This window comes from Chiloscyllium punctatum, chromosome 36 (assembly GCF_047496795.1).
Source record: "Chiloscyllium punctatum isolate Juve2018m chromosome 36, sChiPun1.3, whole genome shotgun sequence".
Classification (NCBI taxonomy): Eukaryota; Metazoa; Chordata; class Chondrichthyes; order Orectolobiformes; family Hemiscylliidae; genus Chiloscyllium; species Chiloscyllium punctatum.
The window spans coordinates 38,678,870-38,700,121 of NC_092774.1; the positions used below are offsets into that span (position 1 = coordinate 38,678,870).

At 47.2% G+C, this 21,252-nt stretch overlaps 1 non-coding gene across 1 annotated transcript; it reads left to right on the forward strand.

The window, feature by feature from the left end:
* Positions 1–13,956: 13,956 nt before the first annotated feature.
* Positions 13,957–14,028, forward strand: trnae-cuc (transfer RNA glutamic acid (anticodon CUC)). The gene has a single exon. It is a non-coding gene; the product is annotated as a tRNA-Glu (tRNA).
* Positions 14,029–21,252: the final 7,224 nt, after the last annotated feature.

The following is a 21,252-nucleotide window of genomic DNA, read 5'->3' on the forward strand; positions in this document are numbered from 1 at the left end:
AGAGTGAATCATCACAGAGTATGTTTGACTCCAATCACGTCACAGTGATTCGAAAGGGTTATATATCTGCATACGGCGTCTCTCGTTGTTTCATCCCAAAAGTTGAAATGAACTTTCAGTAAAAAACAAAACTAGAAATTGCAGGAGAAACTGAGAAGGTCAGGCAACGTCTGTGGAAAGAGAATCAGCGACAACATTTCAGAATTTTGTTTTCTCTGACAGGTACTGTCAAACCTACCGAGTTTCTCTTTTGGTCTCGGCTTCTCAGCACACGCAGTCCCTTACGTGAGACATTCATTCAATTCAGAAACCCCTTTGTGGAGAAGATTTCCGTTTGGGGAACATTTGGGGAACATTTTCCTGACCCCATTGGTGGGCGGCACGGTGGCACAGTGGTTAGCACTGCTGCCTCACAGCGCCTGAGACCCGGGTTCAATTCCCGCCTCAGGCGACTGACTGTGTGGAGTTTGCACGTTCTCCCCGTGTCTGCGTGGGTTTCCTCCGGGTGCTCCGGTTTCCTCCCACAGTCCAAAGATGTGCAGGTCAGGTGAATTGGCCATGCTAAATTGCCCGTAGTGTTAGGTAAGGTGTAGATGCAGGAGTAGGGGTATGGGTGGGTTACGCTTCGGCGGGGCGGTGTGGACTTCTTGGGCCGAAGGGCCTGTTTCCACACTGTAAGTAATCTAATCTAAAAAAAAAAAAAGCGCACAGCTTCAGCGTCAGGACATGTGTGAGCTTGTGGCGCAACGGTAGCGCGTCTGACTCGAGATCTGAAAGTTGCATGTTTGAATCTCAAATGGCTCCATAACGTCGACTCCTTACGTTTCAAATCACGAAAGGAGCCCGTTGACTCCGTGTATCGTTTGGCCAAGTCTTGCCGTTTGCGTGTAATGAATCTGCCTCTTTGTCAGTTTGGGATTTCCTGACCCCAACCACTCCCTTTACAAAAGCGTTCTTCGTAATGTCACTTTTGTTTCTTTTCCTCATGACTTTTAAACTCTGCCGAATCGTTGCCGATCCTTTCAGACGTGGGAACATTTTGACGACATTACTTTCTCTGTCTAGACTTCGCATGACTTGAAAAGCTTCAATCGGGCCAGATTTCAAACTTCTGTACTCCGAAGAGAGCTCTCCCAAATTTCCAATCGACCCTCATCGCTGACATCCCTCAAACACTGCACCACTCACGTCAACCTCTTCAACGCTATCTCCAATCATTTCACTTCCCTGCTATCTGCCCCATTGGTCCTCCAGGGAGCCCAACCTCGTTTTACGAAGGTGCTTTTTGAGGAAATTAAACAGCACTTTCGCACAAGTCATGAAACGTGGGCTTCTCCGGGATTTGAACCCGGGATCTCTCGAACGCCTGCGTCAATGAATACCCAAAGCAAAAACCACACCCCGACACCAACGAGCCACACGGCTAGCGCGCTGGCGCCCCTGACCCCACCCTACCTCTTGAACCAGCTGAGTCTTGCTCAGAGGAAAGTCCAGTTGACATTGAACAGGCTGGGGCTGTTTTCTCTGGAACGTCGGAGGTTGAAGGGTGACTTTATGGAGGTATATAAAATTATGAGGGGCATGGATAGGATAAATAGGCAAAGCCTTTTCCCTGGGGTCGGGGAGTCAAGAACTAGAGGGCATAGGTTTAGGGTGAGAGGAGAAAGCTATAAAAGAGATCTAAGGGGCAACTTTTTCACGCAGAGGGTGGTGCGTGTATGGAATGAGCTGCCAGAGAAAGTGGCGGAGACTGGTACAATTGCAACATTTCAGAAGCGTTTGGATGGATATATGAATAGGAAGGGTTTGGAGGTATATGGGCTGGGTGCTGGCAGGTGGGACTAGATTGGGGTGGGATATCTGGTCGGCATGGACGGGTTGGACCGAAGGGTCTGTTTCCATGCTGTACATCTCTATGACTGTATGAACAGCTGCTTCTCATTCTGTCTCTCTGATGCCGTTTGCCCGTCCCCAGGAACCGGGCCCTCTCTACTGCCAGAAGATTAACCCGTTTTCTGTCTAAACTTTTCTCTGACACCGGAGTGACCAGTGACAAGTATTGCCCTCCTCAACATAGGGTACAGAGAACAGGAGAAGACCCCGCAGACCTCCACGGGTGTGGCATCTCAACTCTGCATACTGGGCCTGTGTATCAATATTTACGTCGACGTTTTTTGGGAAGCAGATGAGAAGGCGAGGTGCACAACAGTGCGCCGTTATACGGGAAAGCTGCTAAACTCGACATTGAGTGAATAGGGAAGATGGTTTCCCTTCTGGGTTATGCTCCCATCGCGCACCGGCAGACATATCGGCGACGAACGAATATTAACTCTGTCTAAATTGCCACATTCTGTTTTTACGAACCGTGATTTCACTCAGAAGCACAATTTACCTGCTCCCTCCTGGATATCCTTCCAGGTGAAGCAGCTCTTTACCTGCACATTTGCTGCTACCTCGTCGACTGCATTCGCTCGTCCTCGTGACTTTAAATCTCTGCCGAATCACTATAGATCATTTCAGGCATGGGAGCATTGTCACAGCATTATTTCCTGTTTCTCGGCCTCTACTGACTTGGAAAACTTCGGTTCTCCGAGGAGAGCTGGCCCAATATTTCAATTTACCTTTATTGCTGACATTCCGCAAACACCGCACCACTCACGTCAACCTGTTCAACGCGATCTCCAACCATTTCACTTCCCTGTTTTCTGCCTCATTCGTATTCGTGGCAGCCCAACCTCGTTTCACGAAGGTGCTTTTTGAGAAAATTAATGGGGCATTTTTGCCCAAGTCAAGTTAAGCGACGCAGCCTCGTCTGGGATGTGAATCCAGGACCGCACACAAGTCTGCACTGTTAAAGACTCTACCTGGGATCATGCCCCTAGACCAACAAGCCAAACAGCGATTCATTCCTCATCCACCACACTCCTCTTGAGCTCGCTGAGACTTGCTTAGTGTCAAATACATTTGACATTGCTCTAAGAATTGCAAGTGACAAAGAGTTTCCAGAACAGCTGCTTCTCATTCTGTCTCCCTGCTGCTGTTTGTCCCGTCCCCAGGAATCGGACTCCCTCCACTGTTTCGAAACTTTTCTCTGACACCAGAATAGCCAGTGACAAGCATTGCCCTCCTCAACATAAGATACAGAGAACAGGAGACCACTCAGAGGTTGTCACCTTAACTGTACACATTGGGCCAGTATATCATTGTGAAATATTTATGTCGAAGCTTTTTTGGGAAGCGGAGGCAAGGTGCAGAACAGAGCGCCATTATACGGGAAAGCTGCTAAAGACGACGTTGAATGAATAGGAGAGAATAGTCTCTCCTTTGGGTTCTGGTTCCAACACGCACGCGTTGTGCCATTCTCCTGCATTGCTCGGCAGTTTTTCCACAGAAGTATTCAGCTTTTCATCTGGCGTGTGGCAGGCACGTTTGAGAATGAGGTCAGAAGATCTTCACTGCTGTCGTGTCATATGCTGTTGTGCAGACATATCGTCGATGTGCAAAAATAAACTCAGTCTAAATACCCACATTCTGTTTTTCGAACTGTGATTTCGCTCAGAATCACTAATTTTCAAAACTCGCTATATTCAAACTTTAACAAAGTGCTCATAGAAATGATTAGTGAACACCTGGAAGAAATTCTTCCAAACTTACCTGGGGAATTTCGCTTTGAGGGGTCTTGAACTTTGTGGAAGGAAGGGAAATTTGCCTCGAGGCTGTTTAATGTGGAGATGTGTTCTCCATGTAAACTGGTCGGAGTTGACCATCCCAGTGCTTCCCGATGCAGGGCTGCCTGACCCCCAGGGAGGTTTACTTGAAACAACTGGAGAGAATCCAGAGAGGAAGCAGATTCTGCAAAGGTGCTCAAATACTTTCTATCTCTCTTTTAGGTCTTTTCCTTGTGTATTCCCTCAGTTTAGCACGTATGCAGTTTGCACCCTGGAAAATGATTGCTTTTTTCCTCATGTTCACAATTAAATGTGTAGTTTCGCTTGGAACTGATCCGCATTGACAGGATTGGCATATTGATATATATATATGTACACGTATTTAGTTTAAGATTAGATTATATTTGAATGAAATTTTCCTCTAAACACACCTAAGCCTATCTGGCTGCATGAGGGATTTCAGGTTTCTGTGTGCTGGGTATTATATGATCAGCAGGCATCTGGCAAACTACAGGAACTGTCACCTATGTTATGTTCGTTTAAGTGTACTGACAATGACCACTTATTTTGTGACTTTTTTTTGCAGGAAGATGTGCCGAAAGAAATCTGAAAACAAATGATACATCAACTTCTGACAGAGCCGCTTGATTCATTGGGACTTGAATATCAGCAGCCATTCCAATCAAGAAGACATGGTTGCTTTTGTTTGCTTGAGAGATTTTGGACACTGGTGCGGCAGGAAGAATACTGAGACACCGAGTGAGGGAGATTCAGTGCACTGACTGTGAAAAGTGCTTTACACCATTTACTCAGCTTGGGGGTATCAAAGTCTCATCCCTGACAGTGGGGATAGACTATGTCCCCGTTCTGATTGTAATTTCAAACCCAGACCAACACAAGGAAAGCTCCCCCAATGGGAAACTGTGGAAATGTGGGGACTGAGGGAAAGGATTCCCTTCCCCATCCGTGTTGGAAACCCACAGACGTAATCACAGCGGGGAGAGGCCATTCACCTGCTCGGTGTGCAGGAAGGGCTTCATTCGGATCAGCCAACTGGAGACGCACGAGTGGGTCCACAAGTGAGAGAAGCCATTCACGTGCCCCATGTACGGAAGGGGGTTCACTCAGTCAGCTGCACTGCTGACCCACCAGTGGGTCCACACCCACTGATACATTGAAGAAACCTGCTAAGTCTTTCATCTTTTAAAATGGGTTCCAGATTTCGGTTCATTAATCTGTAAATCCCAGAACTTCTTTTTAGTAATATTCTCCAGGTAACTTAATGTTTTATAAAGGGAGGTGACTCCTGAGTTCAGATAACGCATGAAAGCTGTGAGTTTAGAGTCGTTCTGTATCACAGTCTGGAGTCAGACTTTTTCTATTTCCAAACATACAATCCTGCAAATGCAATTCACCCCAAAGACTTCTATGTGTGAGTGCATTCATGAGACAGAGCGTCTGAGTGTGTCTGTGTGTGTGTGCATGCTGGGTAAAGTGTGCGTGTAATGGTGTATAATTGTGTGAGAAGGTGTGTGCATGGATGAGAGTGTGAGGGGTGTATCCATGTGTGTCTGAGAGAGACCCCTGTCTATCAGAGAGGGTCTGCACGACCGTGTGAGGAGTTGTGTGTGTGTGTGTGTGTGTATGAGAGAGAAGAGAGAGAGAGAGAGAGACAGATTCAGAGAGAGAGATAGGGTTTGTGTGTATTGTGTAGCTCGGTCTCCTGTAGTGAGACATGAATCCAAGGTTTCAGCTGAGGTCATTCTCGTGTGTTCCAAACTTGTTATTAGCCTCTGCTCGGCCACTAGAAATGATTAAGCAGTTAAGCAGTTTCACAACACACACTAGAGAGGGCAAGGTGAAGGGCTGATGTCTGAAACGTTGACTCCCCTGCTCCTTGGATGCTGCCTGACCTGCTGTGCTTTTTCAACACCACACTCTCGACTCTGATCTCCGGCATCTGCATTTCTCACTTTCTCCTCATGGGCGAGGTGGGACTTGTCTTTTATTCACTCATTCACTCTTACAGCCTGTCCTTGGTTGTGGCCCAACTATGCACCCTGAAGAAGGGCTTATGCCCGAAACGTCGATTCTCCTGTTGCTTGGATGCTTCCTGACCTGCTACGCCTTTCCAGCAACACAATTTCAGCTCTGATCTCCAGTATTTGCAGTCCTCACTTTCTACTCAGAGAATAGGGCCCGTCAAAGATCAGAAAGGCGGCCTTTGTGTGGAGCCACAGAAAATGGGGGACATACTAAATTAATACTTTGCATCAGTATTTACTGTGGACAAGGATATGGAAGATACAGACTGAAGGGAAATAGATGGTGACACCTTGCAAAAAGTTCAGATTACAGAGGAAGAAGTGCTGGATGTCTTGAAACGGTTAAAGATGGATAAATCCCCAGGACCTGATCAGGTGTAACCAAGAACTCTGTGGGAAGCTAGAGAAGTGATTGCTGGGCCTCTTGCTGAGTTATTTGTATCATCAATAGTCACAGGTGAGGTGCCGGACGACTGGAGGTTGGCAAATGTGGTGCCACTGTTTAAGAAGGGCGGTAAAGACAGTACAGGGAACCATAGACCGGTGAGCCTGACCACGGTGGTGGCCAAGTTGTTGGAGGGAATCCTGAGGGGCAGGATGTACATGTATTTGGAAAGGCAAGGACTGATTCGGGATAGTCAACATGGCTTTGTGCATTGGAATTCATGTCTCAGAAAATTGATTGAGTTTTTTGAAGAAGTAACAAAGAAGATTGATGAGGGCAGAGCAGTAGATGTGATCTATATGGACTTCAGTAAGGCGTTCGACAAGGTTCCCCATGGGAGATTGATTAGCAAGGTTAGATCTCAGGGAGAACTAGCCATTTGGATACAGAACTGGCTCAAAGGTAGAAGGCAGAGGGTGGTGGTGGAGGGCAGTTTTTCCGGCTGGAGGCCTGTGACCAGTGGAGTGCCACAAGGATCAGTGCTAGGCCCTCTACTTTTTGTCATTTACGTAAATGATTTGGATGCGACCATAAAAGGGACTGTTAGTAAGTTTTCAGATGACACCAAAATTGGAGCTGTTGTGGACAGCAAAGAGGGTTACCTCAGATTGCAACAGGATCTGGACCAGATGGGCCAAGGAGCTGAGAAGTGGCAGATGGAGTTTAATTCAGATAAATGTGAGGTGCTGCATTTTGGGAAAGCAAATCTTAGCAGGACTTCTACAATTAATCATAAGCTCCTAGGGAGTGTTGCTGAACAAAGAGACCTTGGAGTGCAGGTTCATAGCTCCTGAACATTGGAGTCGCAGGTAGATAGGATTGTGAAGAAGGCGTTTGGTATGCTTTCCTTTATTGGTCAGTGTATTGAGTACAGCATTTGGGCGGTCATGTTGCGGCTGTACAGGACATTGGTTAGGCCGCTGTTGGAATATTGCGTGCAATTCTGGTCTCCTTCCAATTGGAAAGACGTCGTGAAACTTGAAAGGGTTCAGAAAAGATTTACAAGGATGTTGAGGGTTGGAGGATCTGAGCGAGAGGGAGAGGCTGAACAGGCTGGGGCTGTTTTCCCTGGCGCATCAGAGACTGAGGGGTGACCTTATAGAGGTTTACAAAATTATGAGGGGCATGGATAGAATAAATAGGCAAAGGTTTTACTCTGGGTTCGGGGAGTCCAGAACGAGAGGGCATAGGTTTAGGGTGAGAGGGGAAAGATAGAAATGAGACCGAAGGAGCAACTGAATCACGCAGAGGGTGGTACGTGTATGGAATGAGCTGCCAGAGGAAACGGTAGAGGCTGGTACAATTGCCACATTTAAGAGGCTTTTGGATGGCTCTATGAATAGGAAGGGTTTGGAAGGATATATTTGGGTGCTGGTAGGTGGGACGAGATTGGGTTGTGATATCTGGTCGGCATGGATGAGTTAGACTAAAGGGTCTGTTTCCATGCTGGACATCTCTGTGACTCTATGATTTTGTCTGGCAGCTCAACTTTTGTATATCTATTCCCCAGAGTAGAGGGTGTCCAAAACTAGAGGTGTTTAGGCTGAGAGGGAAAAGGTTTAAAAGGGACTGAACGGGGGAACTTTTTCACACAAAGCGTGGCATGCGTTTGGAATAAGCTGCCAGAGGCAGTGGTCGAGGCTGGTAGAATTACAACATTTAAAAGGCATCTGGATGGAGGTATGAATAGGAAGGGCTGAGAGAGATATGGGCCAAATGCTGGCAAATGGATCACGAGGGTAATGTAGGAAATGTTGTCGGCGTGGACCGAAAGGTTTGTTTCTGATCTCTGCAAGTCTATGACTGTATTTCTACATATTCTGAACCAATTCACAAGACTAGGAATAGGCCTTTCCAAGTTTACCGGCTGTCCTCAATTGTGGCCTAACCGCGCAGATTTCAATGCAAGTTTCAGAAAGATGTCTGCAGCTTTTTTTAAACATTTGAATGTGCTTTCAGACATTACTGATGTTTCTGAATACATCATTTTAGCTATTCTCAATGTTAAAGGTCAGCCATTTCTCACGCTTCCCTTCCCCATCCCCACCCCAGGTCGCCATCACCATCCATTCTCTCTCTATCATTAGAAGGGTTTGATACAGAGATCAAAGAGGGCTCGAGGCACGAGAAAGGACGGGGGAGGGTACTCAGAGTGAGATTGAACGGGGTGGGGCGCAGACACTGGGGGAAGAGAAAGAGAGAAAATAGGTAGAAGAGCAGAGCATTGGTGGTAGAGAATGCATGGGGGTACACAGGGTGGGAGGAGAGAGAGAGAATTTGGTGAAGAGGATTGGGGAGGAGACAGAGAATGCAGAGTTGCAAAGTGTGAAGTGAAAGAAATTAGTTGCAGAGTGTGGGGAGAGAGAATGGACGGGGCAGTGGGTGGGGAGAGAATGGAGGGGGGTCTGTGGTGGGGAGATAATGGACGGGGCAGTGGGTGGGGAGAGAATGGACGGGGGCAATGGGTGGGGAGAGAATTCATGGGGCAGTGGATGGGGAGAGATTGGACGGGGAGCAGTGTATCAGGACAGAATGGACACGGGGCAGTGGGCGGGGAGAGAATGGATGGGGCAGTAGGTGGGGAGAGAATGAATGGGGTCAATGGGTGGGGAGAGAATGGACGGGGAGCAGTGGGTGGGGAGAGAATGGACGGGCGGCAGTGGGTGGGGACAGAATGGACGGGGCAAAGGTTGGGGTGAGAATGGACGGGGTAGAGGGTGGAGAAAGAGAGCAACAATGAATGGCAGGAGAAGGTGGGGGAGAGAAGGAATGGATGGGGGCAGCGTGTGGGAGGTGAGTGAAAATGAGTGTAAGGGAAGGGACTGGATTGGGGAAGGCAGAGGGTGGAGCGATAAAGGGAATGGATGGGGACAGAGGGTGGATGAGGGACTGGACAGAGGGCAGAGGGTGCAGAGATAGAATGGACGGGGTGGGGAGAGTGGCATGTGGGGAGAGAGAGAGAAGGGACTGGTAGGTTAGGGTAGAGAGAGAGAATGGACAGGTGATGCTATGGGTGGCGGTGAGGGAATGGACAGGGGACGCTGTGGGGATGATTGGATGGGGAGGTGAGAATGCATCCCACCCACTCCCAGCATCCCCTTCTCTGCACATGTGCAGTGCAGACTTTTCTGAATGACACGAGAGACGAGTCTGGAACACTGTGTGAATGCAGTCACCCTCACATCCTGGCATCAGCAAACCACTGCCTTTCTGTCTTAAAAACTAAATAAAGATGTGGGCTATATACTAAGGATGGCGAGATGCGGCTGAGAAACTGAACAGATGGTCAGCACTTTCAGGAGAGGGGAGTTGGGCAAAGGGAGGAGGATGGAAGGATGAATTTGGGTTGGAATACATTGAAAGGCTTAGGAATTGAGAGACAGAGATTTCGGGTAGAAGATAGAGAAGGCTGTTCTGTGCAAACCAAAATTCTCTCATCCTATTTTCTGCCCTGCACTGACAGCAGTGATCTGTTTTCTCAAGTTATTAGCAGAGGAGGATTTGCTTTTCAGGCATGGAATAGAAATTTAGTCAGGGCCTGAATATCAGCAGTGTTTGAATCCAGGAGGGGAAATGTTTGTCTGCAGGAAATGATTTCAAATATCAACATGCATTGAGAATCCCCGTGAATACACGCAGCTTGCGTGGGAGTACTCAAGGGTTCTAATTGCGGAGAGGACTTTAATTTTTCAACGAAATGTGGACCAGTGTTCTCGCTATAGACGAGCCCTTCATTGGATCGTTCAATCTGCCGAGTAACAACGACCCCTTCCCCGTGGAAACTCTGTGAAAGCAAATTGAATTCCTCAAACTGATTGGAGTGTCACCAAGATTGGGGAGAAGCCAATCGAATGCATAGAGCTGGAGAGGGGATTCCTCGCAGCGCCAGGGACCTGGGTTCGATCCGACCCTCACAGTGACTGTGTGGAGTTTGCACTTTCCTACCCCTCCCCCACCCCCTGTTCACGTCGGTTTCCTCTGGGTGCTCGGGTTTTCTCCCATGTTCCAAAGATGTGCAGGCTAGAGTGGATTGGGCGTTCGAAATTCAGGGATTAGCTGTGGGGTTAACTGGTGGGTCGGGGAGTGAGGGTATGTTCTTCGGAGGGACAGTGTGGACTTGGTGGATCAAACGGCCTGTTTCCACAGTGAATCCCCCAACGTGTCTGCAGACTGGTTTCCAGCTCCATCTCTCTGTGCTGAAGGTCCTCCAGTATGTATATTCCTTCGTTTTCAGCACCCAGAACGTCTCACCTTCTGCAAATCGAAAGACAAGTCCCACTCGGCCCTCTCTAATGTGTATTGTGTAACTGCTTAATCATTTTTAGTGGCCCAGCAAACGCTGATAACCAAGTTCGGAAACCAGGAGGATGGCCTCAATCGCGAACTTGGGTTCATGTCACATGACAGGTAACCCCACTTCACTGTTACGCTCTCTCTCTCTCACTCTCTCACTCTCACACTCACTCTTCCATACTCACACGCTCATGCAGAGCCTTTCCGATAGACATGCTCTCTCTCAGACACACACTAATACGCCCCCCCACTCACACCCACGCATACATCTTCGCACATGATGACACTCCATCACACACACACTTTACCCAGCATGCACAAGCACATACACACTCTCTCTCTCATGCATTCACTCACACATTTGGGATGAATTTGCTTTTGCAGGATTATATATTTGGAAATAGAAACAGTCTGACTCAAGATTGGGATACAGACAGACTCACCTCACTGCTTTCATGCGTTGTTTGATGTGAGGTGTTACCTCCTTGTATAAAACATCAAGTTTCCTGGAGAACGTGACTTAACAGTTCTGGAATGTACATATTAATGAACCGAAATCTGCAACCCATTTTAAAAGATGAAAGATTTAACAGCAATCTAGGTTTCTTCAATACGTCACTTATGTTGAATGACACTATAATGTTTTTGTGATATATTCTGTGTCTTGTGATTCTACACCACAGCTACCTGAAGAAGGAGCAGCACTTCGAAACCTAGTGCTTCCAAATGAACCTGTTAGAATATACCCTGGTGTTTGTGAGATTTTAAAACTTTGTTTCCAGTGAATACAGCCCACACCTCCCACTGTTGCCAGTAAACTTTGCAATTCCAATGAAACAATGAACCTGAAGTCCTGAAAAAATATACAATTTGTAACAATATTAGCGACTCATTCACTGGTCCTTCTGAGACATGACATTAGTGCTGGAGGCTGAAAGAAATGAGCAGCTTTAAAACAAAAACCTGTTGGACGTCACAGAGTCTAAGCCGGGTGGTAAGTTCAGGTAACCTTTACTACGACCCTCTTTTGTTACAGCTTCAGATTTCGCCAGGAAAAGGGCATACAAAAAGTAGTTTTTAAAGAAAACACCTCCAGCTCAAAATGCACTCACTCTCTCCCCCCGCCCCCCCCCCCCCCCCCACTTTCTTTGTTGGTCAGCTGAGTTGACCCTTTGTAACTGGATCCCTGGTACAGCCGGGTAAAACATGCAGCTGGGATGACTGAGTGAACCCTTTCCCGCAACGGCAGTTTCCTTCACTAAAAAGGTCATGAGTGAATCAGATGGTGTTTTTTCCCGCTAAAAGTGGTTTCATCCTTAGATTCTGAAGTCCAGATTACTGAACGAGCTCCAATTCTGCCATCCACCGCAGTGGGATTCGAACCTGGGACGCCCCAGTGCTGGGTTGATCGGAGCACTTGGCCATCGCTCCTTCAATCCCCTTGCACTGGCACGTGAACTCGATGGTGCCTCCTCAGGTGGGAGGAGCAGGTGAAGCCCTTTTGGAACTTACAGCAGGTGAATGGCCTCTCTCCAGTGTGGACCCACTGGTGGGTCAGCAGTGCAGCTGACTGAGTGAGCTCTCCCCTGCACATGGGGCACGTGAATGGCTTCTCTCTGACTGAACCCCTTCCTGTACACTGAGCAGGTGAACGTCCTCACCCCGTTGTGAATGCGTCTGTGGGTTTCCAGCACTGATGGGGAAGGGAATCCTTTCCCACAGTCCCCACATTTCCACGGTTTCCCCATTGGGTGGAGCTTTCCTTGTGTTGCTCTGGATTTGAAATTACAAACAGAGCGGGGACATCGTCTTTCCCACCGCGAGGGGTGTGATTTTAATTCCCCAATCTGAGTAAATGGTTTGAAGCACTTTTCACAGTCAGCGCACTGAATCTTCTTCACTCGGTATCTCAGTATTCTCCCTGCCACACCAGTGTCCAAAGTCTCTCAAGCAGACAAAAGCAAACATTTCTTCAGGACCATGGGGGCAATGGATGACGTATCTGACTCCACCTACTTGTTTCAACTGCAGCCTCACAGCTTCTTCACACATCCCAATTAATCTTTCTCATTGTCATGAAACCGGCGTATGGGTACAATTCCTAATCTGCAGGAATGAGAATCGTTTCACTGTCTCGCGTCAGTAAATGTCCCTGAGAACATCAAAGTCAAGTCACAGCGCTGTCAGAGGAGGGGAAGCTGAAAGAGACCCACATGCTGCTCATGGGCACATTTCACTTTCCCCAACTCACCGCCCCAACCACTGCGGCTCTTGGGAGTGGAAAGGGAACGAACACCAAAACCCGGTCTCAGCTTTGTAAATCTTCAGGAAATAAGAAAACTGTACATCCCTTCGGGTCTTCCATCCTGGGCTGACAGCGTTGATTTTAAATGGCTGTCCAGTCAGTGTCGATTCGTTTTGGCTGAAAAAATCTTCCTTATCTCATCCCAGCATTTCTTGCCACAGAGAACTGTGCGGCAGAGTTCATGTATATATTTCCTTGTATGGTATTTTGTAAATTACATTCGTTTTCTGGTTGTTTGTATCGGGTATTTCAGGTTCATTAGCCGCTGTTTAAGTTGTGTTGGTAGGTTTGTGGGCTACCATGATGCTGAGAGGATTGAGTTTTCCGGACATCATTTCCCAGATGTCTTTCATGTAAAGCAATGTGGCTAGGGTTTCTGCAGACATTGTGTCTACTTGTGTCAGTTTTTTGGTGTGAAATTGGCACACTGAGCTTATTGGGTCGGCAAAAATGAGGACTGCAGATGCTGGAAACCAGAGCTTAGATCAGAGTGGTGCTAGAAAAGCACAGCAGGTCAGACAGCTTCCGAGGAGCAGGAAAATCGACGTTTCGGGCAAAAGCCCTTCATCAGGAATAGAGGCAGGACCCCTCCAGGGTGGAGAGATAAATTGGGGCTGAGGTGTGCTGGGCCAAAGGTAGCAAAAAGTACAATAGGTGAATGGGGGTGGGGATGGAGGTGACAGATCAGAGAGGAGGGTGGAGTGGATAGGTGGGGAGGGAGATTGGCAGGTAGGACAGATCATGAGGACAGCGCTGAGCTGGAAGGCTAGAATTGAGGTAAGGTGGGGGAGGGGAAATGAGGAAACTGATGAAGTCCACATTGATGGCCTGGGGTTGAATTTAACCCAAGCGGAAGATGAGACGTTCATCCTCCAGGCATCGAGTGGGGAGGGAGTGGCGATGGAGGAGGCCCAGGACCTGCATGTCCTCGGCAGAGTGGGAGGGGTTTGAACTGTTGGGCCAGAGGGCGATGGGGTTGATTGGTGCGGGTGTCCTGAAGATGTTCCCTCAAGCGCTGTGACTTGACTCTTCGAGGAGTCTCTAGTCTCCCCAATGTGCAGGAGACTGCATCAGGAGCAATGGATACAAGAAATGACATTGTTGGATGCACAGGTGAAAGCCTTCGACCGACCATGTCCCGGATTCGATTTCCGGGCAGGGAAGTAATGTTCGCTAGAGCTGTCAGGCTGTGCTTGCATCTCCCTGGTGGTCTAGTGGTTCGGATTCGGCGCTCTCACCGCCGCGGCCCGGGTTCGATTCCCGGTCAGGGAAACTGTTTTCAGGGGGTTTAGGGGCTCCCCGTTCTTCGGAAATGCTCTGTACAGTTATTTATTGATCTTAGTCGTTCCTGGGTGCAGCAGTGTGTCGTGGCTCGCTGAAATAGTGTCCTGATTCAGATGTGTTTGATTGTGTAGGGGTGATTGCTTCTGTAGTTAAGTTCTTGGTTCGCGTGCATTGTTTTCCTGTAGACGCTGTTTTGAATTTACCATTGACTGTTCGCTCCACTGTGACATCAAGAAATGGCACTTTGTTGTTGTTCTCCTCTTTTGTGAATCTTATGCCAGAAAGGAGATTGTTGATGGTGTTGCAGGTTTCCTCTAATTTGTTTCATTTTTTAATGAGAAAAGTGTCATCGCTGTAGCGGACCCAAAGTTTGGGTTGGATCGTTGGAAGGGCTGTCTGTTCGAGTCTCTGCATTATTGCTTCTGCGAGGAATCCTGATGCTGGAGGTTTCGTGCGTAGTTCGTTGATTTGTTTGTAGGGCTTGTTATTGAATATGAAGTGGATGGTAAGGCACAGTTCCACGAGCTTGACAGTGCTATCTTTGCTGATGAAGTTGATGCTGTGTTTGTGTCTTTGGTTCTTCGAGTAGTGTCTTCAGTTTTCTTTGGCCACGTTGATGTTAATGGATGTGAACAGGGCTGTTATGTCAAAGGACAACATTAATCCATCCTCTTCTATCTCAGTGTCTTTGGTGTTCAGGAATTCTTGGATGGAGTAAATGGAGTGGAGTGAATCTTCGACTTGGGGTTTTAGTCCTCAGTGGAGGTGTTTTAGCCTTCAGTGGAGGCCTTTGACTAGTCTGTATATTGGTGTTCCAAGTAGTGAGACTATGGTCTAAGGGGGGCTCCTGGTTTGACGGGGAGGAGAACAACAAAGTGCCATTCCTTGATGTCACAGTGGAGCGAACAGTCAATGCGGAACTTCAAACTGGCATCTACAGAAAAACAACAGACCCAAACCAAGTACTTAACTGCAGAAGCAATCATCCCAACACCCACAAACGAAGCTGCATCAGGAGATTATTTCAACGAGCCACTACACACTGCAGCACAGAGAAACTACGAAGAGCACAAGAGAAATACGTATATAGTGTATTAAAGGAGAACGGGTCCCCAATAAACCCCCTCCGCCGATTTCTCATTGATACTTTCAAGGTGACTCTCAAAAATTCGGTTTGACCCTCCATTCTTTCCTGTCTGTTTTTTGTGGGTTTTGAAAGATTTCCCAATCCTCTGACTGAGTATTGGAGTTGGAAGGTTGTGTTGTGGTTGTACAGGACACTTTTTAGGCCACTTTTGGAATATTGTGTACAATTCTAGTCTCCCTCGTATCAGACGGATATTGTGAAATTTGAAAGGGTTCTGAAGCACCAATGGTTCCACAGAGATGAAGAGGCCCTTCTGCTGCCCTGAGTGTGGGAAGGCCTTCAGTGATTCCGCTGCCCTGCTGACGCACCAGTTGGTCCACACCGGGGAAGGCTGTTCTCCAGCCCCAAGTGCGAGATGGCCTTCAGCAGTTCTTCCCACCTGCTGAGACACCAGTGGGTCCACACTGAGGAGAGGCCGTTCTTCTGCCCCGATTGCAGGAAGGGCTTTGCACTTTCCTCCGACCTGCTGGCCCATTGGTGGGTCCACATGGGGGAGAGGCCGTTCAGTTGCCTAAGTGAAGGAAAGCCTTCATCAATTCCTCTGTCTTACTGAGGCACCAGTCCGTCCACACCGGGGAGATGCCATTCTCCTGCCCGAGTGTGAGAAGGGCTTTACCCGCTCCTCCACACTGCTGAAGCACCAGCTGATCCACACGGGGGGATGGGGGGGTGGAGAGGGGAGGCCTTTTTGCTGCCCTGAGTGCGGGAGGTCCTTCAGCAATTCCTCCACCCTGCTGAAGCACCAGTGTGTCCACACCGGGAGAGGCCCTTCAGCTGGCCCGAGTGTGGGAAGAGGTTCATGTTTTCCTGCAACTTGCGGAAGCACCAGCGGGTGCACCAGTGCTCCCAGCAATCAGATCCCACCGGTAACGCTGCCTTTAGTCACCCCCCAGTACTGAACCTCCTGCCAGTTCTGACAGTGGGTGCAGTGGGAGAGTAGGTGGGCTGTTTTTGTTTTCTGCTGGACTGCAATTGCCTGCCCCACGCCCCACAACTACAACCCCATGGTGGCTCAGGGTTAGCACTGCTGCCTCATGGCACCAGGAACCCAGGAATACTTCCACCCTTGGGGCTCTGTGTGCAATTTATGGAGGGTAGGAAAATGGATCTGAGTGGGTTACTCTTCGGAGAATCTGTGCAGATGTGTTGGGCTGAAGGACCTGTTTCCACACTGTAGGAGTTCAACCATCATATGAGCTTTGCTTTCATTGGAAACTGCTGCTCATTGAGCCAGGGACTGCACATTGCCAAATGAAATGATCCAGAGAAACGTAAGACCGCAAGACCATCGGAGCAGAAGTTAGGCCATTCGGCCCATCGAGTCTACTCAGCAATACGTTAGTGACAAATGTAGTGCAGATGAGATTAGCTACAGTGTAGAAACAGGCCATTTGTCCCAACAAGTCCACAGCGACCCTCCGAAGAGTAACCCATCCAGACCCATTTCCCTCTGACGAATGTACCTAACTCTGTGGGCAGTTAAGCATGGCCAATCCACATGACCTGAACATCTTTGGACGATGAAAGAAAACAGGACCACCCAGAGAAAACCCACGCAGACACCGGGAGAATATGAAAACTCCTCACAGACAGCCACCCAAGGCTGGAATCAAACCTGGGTCCCTAGCACGGTAAGCCTGCAGTGGAAAACACTGAGCCACTACATATTGCAACCCGAAGTAGGCAAGCAGGAGGTTGGGAGAATGCAGCAAGCCGGCAGCACCAGGATGTGGAGTAGTCAGCGGTTTGGGAATTAACACTTCTTCATGATTGAAACGTTGACTTCTCTGTGAGAAATGATTTACGGGAATGTTGCTGGGGGTTGGAGGATTTGAGCTACAGGGAGAGGCTGAATAGGCTGGGACTGTTTTCACTGGACCATCAGAGGCAGAGGAGTGACCTAATAGAGGTTACAAAATCATGAGGGGCATGGACAGGTTAATAGACAAGGTATTTTCCCTGGGATGGGGGAGTCCAGAACTAGAGGGCATAGGTTTAGGGTGAGAGGCGAAATATATTAAAGGGACAACTTCTTCATGCAGAGGGTGGTACTTATATGAAATGAGCTGCCACAGGATTTGGGTCAGGTGCTGTCAAATGGGACTAGATTAGTTCAGGATATCAGGTCAGCATGGACAAGTTGGACGAAAGGGTCTGTTTCCATGTTGTATGTGTCTCTGACTACTGGTCCTGATGTAAGTTTAAAATCGAGTCCAAGTCACTTTGAATAGTTCAATCTTGTTGAGCTCACCTCCTGAAAAGTTTCAGATGAATCCCTCTGAGAGATACTGTTTAAACATGCTGAGTTGGACAAAGTATCCCATCAAGTTCAACACAAACCCAGAGATGAAGAAGTCAGAAGTCAGATCACCAAGGGGACCAAAACTGATCATAATATTCCAGGTGCAGCCTCATCAACGTCCTGTATAACGACAACATAACTATATCTAAACTCAATTCCCGAACTGATGAAGGTTAGTGTGCCTAAACCTTTCTTCACTGCCTTGTGTATCGATGTAACCAGAGATATAGGACCTACTTTAAACTGAGCCATAATCCTGCTTCTGGGAGCACAGTGACTAATAGGGACGGAAAAGGGAGATTGACCTTTAAATGGAGTATAAAAGTAGGGAAGTTATAGTGGAGGTTTTGATTGAAAGGGCAGTGAAGATTCAACCAGCTGACAGTGGATCTCAATCACATGTAGATCAGACCAGGTTCGGACAGCAGGAAACCAGATAAGCTTTTACAACAAACCACAACGAGGTCATCATTAGACTCTTAATTCCGGATTTATATTGAATTCAGATTCCACCATCTGTCGTGGCAGGTTTTGAACACAAGTCCCTAGAACATTCCTTGGGTGAATAGTCTGGTGACAATAAAGTCGGCCATCGCCTCCCCTGAACACATTGGCTGATTGTGTTCAGAGGTAACAAAGGAGCAAGAGGTTTTAGCAGCTGCTAAGTTGTTGATATTACACAAGGGAACATCAGTACTCTCAGTAATGGCACATACTGAAGTCAGTGTCCTGTATCAGAGGGAAGGGCTCGGGAACAATCAGAAATAGGAACATGAAAATGCAATTCAACCCCTTGAGCCTGCTTCTCCATTCAGTAGGATTCTGGGTGATCTGGCATTCTCCACATTCACTTTCCTGCCCTTTTCCTGTAACTGTTCATCCCCCGACTCTTCACGAATCTATCGATCCTAGTTTTAAAGTGACATGAAGGCTGTCAACAGAGTTACTGGGGTGGGGGTGGGGGGTGGGGACGGGGGCTCAGGTCGAACTTGGGGACTAAAACAATGGCTTCACACTTCACAATATTTAACTTCGGGAATGTTTATGGTTATCCAATGCTGGAAATTGGGCAGGCATTCAGATAAAATTATTGGTAAATTATGAATGATAGAGGAGTCGGGAGAGAAGTGGTGTTCAGGCACAGTTGGATATCATTAGTATAGATGCTAACACCAGCAGCTACGGTAAAACAAATAAGAACGGAAGACACTAAAAGCAGACCCTCCCAGAGGATAGAGTGATGCTGGAGAGGGTCAGTTCTGTCATTAACCCTGATCAAGGCTGTCTGCAGGTCGACGAAGGAATGTTCATCCCTGTCACCGTTACAAAGGATGTCCAATATGACCTTGATAAGAACTGTTTCAGGGGTAGAAACCAGACTTGAAGGCTTTTAACACAGAATTCTGGAAGAGATGGGAATGGCTAATTCAACAATGTTACATCCAAACCAACACTTCTATTCGTGCGATAATAATAGAAGTGTTTTGGTTTTTATTTCGAAGATTCTCAGCAACACTGAGTAAGAAGCAACAAAATTAACACAAGAAGTACTGCAATTGCTACAATGTGCCTGCTCCCAATAGGGGGCCATCGGTGTGAAATTAACTGTCTACAAGGGGCAATATTGGAAAGGAATTACCCAGTTCATAGCTGTAAGAGGGGAGAAACAGACTGCTTGATCCAAACATATAATGGGCGGGAGTAGGCCACTGGGCACTTCGAGCCTGCTGCAACATTCAATAAGATCATGGCTGAACTGAATTCAACCTCAACTCTACATTCCAACACATCCCCGACAATCTTTCATCCACTTGGTTATCAAGAACCTATCTACCTCTGCCTTAAAAATTTTGAATCCACTGCCTTTTGAAGAAGACACACAACCCTCAGAAAGAAAAGAAATCATCCTCATTTTTGTCTTCTACATTTAAAATATGACCCTGTACTTTCAGATATTAAGATAGGGACACATGCTGCATTCAAATAATACCTGTGGTACAGTTAACTATCTCAAAGTGCTTCACATGAACATTGTGAGAATTCCTTTAAAAATCACAAGACCGGAGCACAGATGAGACAGGTGACCAAATTCTTGGTCAAAGGGACAAGTCTAGGGCAATCTTTTGAACAGGTTCAATTTCCCAAACATCAGAGGACAAAGACGTGCACAGCAAACACAAAATAGCAAAGAATGGGGAACAACAGTGTCGTCATAACGTCACAGGATGAGTAATCCAGGGAACATGAGTTCAAATCCCACCACAGCAAGAGGTAAGATGTGAATAATTCAAATCATAAATGGGGAACACAAAGTAAGTCTCAGTATGGTATCGATGGCACTGACGTCAATTGTCCTAAAAACCCATGTTCACCAATGTCCTTTCATGAGGGAAACTGCCATCCTTGCATGGTCTGACTTACATGTGACTCCAGACCCACAGCAATGTGGTTGACTCTTAAACTGCCCTCTGAATTAGCACAAGCAAGACACCTTGCACTTAGGGATGGATAACAAACATCAACCTTGTGAAAGTGTCATAACAGAAATTGCTGGAGAAACTCAGCCAGTCTGGCAACACTGGTGGAGAGAGAGAGAAAGAAACAAAGACAATATCCTGGCTTGAGTCCAGAACAGTTGTGAAGAAGGGTCACAGCACTTGAAATGCTAACTCTGCTTCTCTCTCCACATGTGCTGCCAGTCCTATTGGATTTCTCCAGTATTTGACGCATTTTTGTGTTTCAGATCTCCATCATCTGCAGTTCTTCATTACACTGACTTAGGGAAGCTCAAATCCCATAAAAGGGTAGAGCAGAAGCGCTGGAATTACTCAGCAAGTCTGGCACCAGTTATGGAGATTAAAAACAGTTCGTACTTCGGGTCATTGAATGATCTTACATCAGGGACAAACTTTTGGGGAAGCTGCAAGAGTAAAAGGCACCAGTGTAACTTCAACATCTGGGAGAACTCTCTCAGCCTTAGGGGTCAGGCTGACTCAGCATTCTGGTCCTGCTCATTACCTGTTAAATTCTCCATTTGTTGTTCTTGTTATATTTCTACATGGTTGACACATTCCTATGTTTTAAAATGAAATTCCAGCAGGCAGGAATTTTCCATGTATGTAATCATACATTAGAGGGTTTGGAACGTGAATGTAACTTTTAAACAGAAAGTATTTATTCATGCATGGGCGTGGGCATCGCTGGCAATGCCAGCATTTATACCCATCCTTAACCACCCTGTGGTTGTTTGGAAAAGTGCATGAAGGTGTCTGAGATTGTCTTGATCAGCACAGCAATCTCAAAGATGGGTGTGCTCAGGTACAAGTACCCTCCACTCCCACAGCTAAGTCTGCATTCACTTCAATTATAGATGCCATCTAAACCTCCCAGGACAAGGACCGCATGGGATGACAATCAGAATAAAGCTTCCTCTACTCTTCAATTGCAAGTGAAGCTACCTCAACACTGTCCCCAAGAAACACTGCGAAGACAGAGACTGCATTGGGTTAGATACAGAGTAAAACTTCCTCTACACTTCCCCATTCATACAGTCCCAGGGGAAGGACAGCAAAGGGTTAAATAAACAGTAGAGCTTCTTCCATTCTGACTGACACTTAGTCCGTACTATACCAATCCTCAAGGAAAATTCAGAACTGAGACTATTATCTGGTACTGAATTCACACATCCTAATGGGAATGACAGCAACAGAAAATCATGTCGTGACACACAGATAAAACACACACAATGTACAACAAAACTAGA